Below are 5,468 nucleotides of genomic sequence, written 5' to 3'. Positions count from 1 at the left end.
TTAACACTGCAAGATCTCGTATGATAAGTATTTTGTAAGTTTTTATTTCTATTAGACTCTCCCCTACGGTGACTACTTAGAAATAAATTTATAAAGTATGAAACAATGCTAGAAGCTCATAAAATAAGAATAACCTTGGCTCTCGCCTACCGGGACAATATTGGATTCTTATTTTGATCGAATAAAATGTTGCTAGAATGGTATCTATTTTAGATGAGCTAACTACTCTATTTATGTAATGTTATCTTTGACTCTCGCCTACCGGGACACTGTATTTCATTTTGGTGGAAACCTTAGAAAATAATTAAATATATTTTATTCTTGGAATTTTTGCAAACATGTTTCTATACTTGTTATTTTCTAAATTTGTGTATGAGTTTATTTGAACCAAGTAATTTATTTGTGTTTATTGATATTTTTAGTGTCAAATAACAACCCTCACCCCAATCCTCATCTATTATATGCCTTTGCAAATGAACTCCAAAGTATGAAGATGACTCCTGGTCAGGTATCACTTCACACTTGCTCATGATGAACTTAAAATTCTAGAAAGTAAATGTTGGGAATTGTCTTATCAAGAGAGCAAAGAATTCAATTTGTTCTCAACAGCTTATCACCTGAGTTTAACCAATTTGTTGTATCTTTTATGATTAACAATTGGAACTCGTTTGACATAAACAAGCTGGACGATAAATTGCGTGCTTATAAAAGGACATTGTCACTTGCAAGGAGGTCCCTCTCCAATACTGCAGACAAAGGCAAAAAGAAAGCTAAAGATATTGAGGATGATTCCTCCAACAGTCCTACTACTTCAGGCACATTTGTGAAAAATAGATAAAGTAATTTCACTTCCTCAAATTATCTTTCACAACAGATTGAACCAGCAATGAGAACAATTACGCAGACATATTATTCAATGTTCTCATTATGAATAGAAGGGACATTTTAAATCAAAGTGTCCCAAACTTCTCAACACTAAGAAAAATGGTAGTGCTTTAGTTTTTGAATTATGTATTTTAGAGAATGACAAATCCATTTTGGATTGTTGATTCTAAATCTACTAACTATGTCTGTTGTTCACTGTAGCTGCTTGAAAATTGGAATTCTTAAAAATCTGAAGATTTGAAACTTAAAGTTGGTAATGGTGAAATGGTATCGACTAGAGCTAGAGGAAAAGAAAAAAATCAAGTTTCAGAATAGAACTTTGAATTTAGAAAGTGTTTTGTTTATTGTAAATTTTAGAGGAAGCTTGATTTCTGTTTCATGTTTACAGTTGCAACAATATAAATTGAATTTTTTGAGTTTTAATTCTATTATCTCTCGTAATGATATTCAAATTTGTGTTGCATCTATGGAGCAAGGGCTTTATGTTCTTAGACCAGATGAACCATTTGCGCTTAATAATGAACTGTTTAAGATAGCTAAACCTAGAAACCACAAAAAGCAAAACATCGATAATGAAGATGATGACATTTACTTCTTGGTCATATAGGCTATGATAGACTTCCCAGGTTAACGAAAGGTGGTCCATTGAAAAATGTCACCTTAGGTGAATTACCAGTTTGCAAATCTTGTTTAGAAGGAAAAATGACAAAATCATAATGACAAAATGTTCTTTCTCTGCAAAGGGAGAGCGTGCCAAAGGACCATTAGGAACAGTACATTCAGATTTTTGTGGACCATTGAATGTCAAAGCTAGAGGTGGTTATGAGTATTTTGTCACTTTAATTAATGATTACCCTTGATATGGTCACATTTATCTTATTCATAAAAAATGAGAAACATTTGAGAAGTTTCGAGATTTTCTAGCCTTGGCTTAAAACCAATTGGGTAAAACTTTAAAGATCTTGCAAACTGATAGGGGTGGAGAATATATGGATATATAGTTCAAAGATCATTTAATTGAACTTGGAATTGAATCCCAACTGACTGCCCCTAGCACTCCACAACAAAATGGAGTTGTAGAAAGAAGAAATCACATGCTTTTGGAAATGGTTAGGTCCATGCTTAGCTATTCAACTCTACCTACGTCCTTTTTCGGATATGCTATTAAGATAACAAATGACATTTTAAATGTTGTTCCATCTAAATCAGTCCCTAAGAAACCTTTAGAGTTATGGAATGGCCGTGTACCCAGTCTACGCCATTATAGAATCTGGGGGTGCCCTACTCATGTCTTACGAAAGAAAGATGGCAAACTAGAAAAGTGAACTGAAGTTTGCATTTTTGTTGGAAATTCTAAAGAGACTAGGGGTGGACTATTTTATAGTCCCAAGGATGATAAAGTGATCGTTTCTACAAATGCCACTTTTCTTGAAAATGACTATATTAAGAACTTTAAGCCACAAAGCAAATTAGTATTGGAGGAAATGCTTTTAGAAATAAATCCAACTAAAGTTCCATCATCTTCTACTCAAATAGAGGTTGGTCACACTCCCTCAATTGAACCAATGCAAGTTGATACAACTGAGAAAACTACCACTAATGTTCCTATTCAGAAGGTCACAGCTCCTCGTCATAGTGGGTGGGTTTCTAGAAAATCAGCTTGTTATGGCTTGGATGGTGAAATCAATATGGTCATTGGTGACAATATTGATGACGATCCATTAACCTATAAATAGGTAATGTCAAGTCTGGAATGGAAATAATGGTCAGCTGACATGGATTCAAAAATGGATTTTATGAAAAGAAATAAAGTCTGGAAATATGTAGATGCACCTAACGATTATCATCCAATTGGATGTAAATGGGTCTACAAGAAGAAAAGACGTGCTGGTGGAGAAGTCAAAACTTTTAAAGCTAGACTTGTCACAAAGGGTTATACCCAAAGAGAAGGTGTGGACTATGAGGATAGTTTTAGTTTGGTCGTTATGCTCAAATCCATTAGAATACTTCTCTCCATAGCTGCCGCTTTTGTTTATGAAATTTGGCAAATGGATGTCAGCATAGTTTTCCTAAATAGAATTCTTGAAGAGACCATCTATATGGAGCATCTAGAAGGTTAAAGATTCCAGGACAAGAAGAGAAAGGTTGAAAACTGAATAGGTGTATTTATGGACTTAAGCAGGCTTCTTGTGTTGGTCTTATTTTACCAAGATCTAGATTTACTACCATGTATATTGTTTAACATCGTAAATCTGAATTTCTAAAACAATGGAATTTAAACACATATAAAGTTCAAGAAACCTTATATTGGTTGCAGCAGAATTAAATGACTCCTTCTGCTCAAATCTCTAACCCTTGTATCATTTTTGTAGCAGAGTATCACCAAGATCTGAGCCCGATTCTCCTTCAGTTGATTGGATTCTTCACAGTCTTAAACACTATGATTGGGTACCAACTTGCTATGTGTGGGCATGTACTCTATCACTATAAGGGACTCAAAATTTTGAAGAGAGAAAGAGAAGGATTCGAGTTTGGAGAGAAATAGATAGAAGACTAAAATTTTACTGAAAGGCTTAAGTGTATTTTCTGTCAGTTTTGAGTCTATCACTATCCATTTGTAGGAATCCTTCTAGGTTTAGGTTTGAATTATTTGGCATTAAAAAATTGATAAATAAATGGTAAAATCAAGCATCAGTGGCCGACCGTAGGATGTGGGCCCACCACTTGTAATTTTGCTATTTTTTAACTATTTACATCGAGTGGGGACAAATTTTTTGTTTCACCCCTCACTATATTTTATTTATAAAACACTTAGCTTCCTATAAATGATATTTCAGTAAACTAATATAATCAATGAAATAAGAGCTCTTCCATTTATCTCTATTAAGCTAAGCTCGAAGGAAATCATCATTTCACTTCTATGTCTAGATAGAAGCTATAGATTCCATATCTATGTTTAGCGCTCCCTCTCAATTGTACTTTCATGTTCCCAAGTTGTACGTGTGACCTGAACCAAGTGGTAGGCTTTGACTAATAACTCTAAGAACAAAAATAACACTTTTGAGATCAAACCTAACCATGTCAGGATTAAGATCTTTTGATCTAAGATCAACTAGTGATATTGACTTAGAAAAATACAACGGTAAGATTATAATATCTTTACCAAGATCAATATCGGTCCCACTCCAATGTATACTCCATATATCCAATACTAGCATACTTTGCTAATATCCTAGAAAGAACATAACACTTATCCAAGGTGTAATTAAGCTTTATTGCTGACTATCACATCAGTGTAAATCCAGTGCACTGATGAATTACGGGACATTAACTTTTGAAGCAGATAATCACAATTACCTTCCACTGTGTTGATATATCTATAATTGTGAATAACTATATGTTCTAGACTTTACAGAATTTATATACATTAAACCATAAACATGAAACTATATGTAAAAATAAATGACTTCTAATCTTCTATTGATAACAAATCAGATTACATTGAAATGGGTTTTATTTAGGGCATAAAATCCCAACATCTCGCTCTTGGAACAAAAGGTTTCCTAAAATAATCAAAACCTACGACTTTCGCCAAAATGAAGATGAACCTTGTGTTTACCAACTTAAGGATAATCAAGTGGTCGTATTCCTGGTCCTTTATTGTGATGACATTTTGATTATTGGTAACAATACTAAGAAAATGATTGACATTAAGGAATGGCTTAACACTTAGTTTGAAATGAAAGATTTGAGTGAAGCTAGTGATGTTCTTGGTATTCATCATTAGAAACTGGAAGAACAGATCATTTGCTCTCTCGCAAGCAGCTTACATTGATAAGGTGCTAGAGAAATTCTGAATGACTAACATTAGAGGGGGAGTTATGTCTTCTATGCCTGGTATTTGTCTATTAAGGAACAGTGTCCCACTAATCCCCAAGAGATAGAAGACATGAAAAAGGTTCCTTATGCTTCAACAGTTGGAAGTCTAATGTATGCTATGTTATGTGTCACGGGCTCACCTTTTCAGGCAGCGGAAACCCGTGCGGCACCTTGACTTCTCTAAGCCAAGGTCAGCCTTCCAACCATCCGAGTAACAATGAGCTCATTTTTCGTGCGACCATGTGCCTCGTGCACACTATTGTCTCTAGAACAACTCCCGCCGAGTCATGCTCACAAGCATCCATGAGTGCATCCACGCATCGAGGCTCTCTAGCCAAGATACTCGCACTGACCATAGGTTCTTACTATGGTAAGACAAATTCAAACACCGACGCTCACCTTGTCACTCATGACCAAGGTACCATGTGCGGCAAGATGCCAACACCAGGTCAACGTGCCAACGCTTCTATGATGCCCCACTCGATACTGTCCAAAAAGTCTCCCTCATCGCCCAAGGACTCCCATACGTCCATGGACCAATCCTCAAGGTGCCCTGCCTCCATGCATGTTGGCAGGCCCTCAAGACAAGCCACCAAACTAGTTGCATGTTGGGTTTTATGCCTTAAATAAAACTCATTTCATATAATCAGATTTACTTATTAATAAAGATCAGAAATAACATTTTATGTTGCATGGTTCACATG

The sequence above is a fragment of the Cannabis sativa genome, chromosome 9 (genome assembly GCF_029168945.1).
Source record: "Cannabis sativa cultivar Pink pepper isolate KNU-18-1 chromosome 9, ASM2916894v1, whole genome shotgun sequence".
Classification (NCBI taxonomy): Eukaryota; Viridiplantae; Streptophyta; class Magnoliopsida; order Rosales; family Cannabaceae; genus Cannabis; species Cannabis sativa.
The sequence above is the reverse complement of the archived record's forward strand: the minus strand, read 5'-3'. Positions refer to the sequence as shown.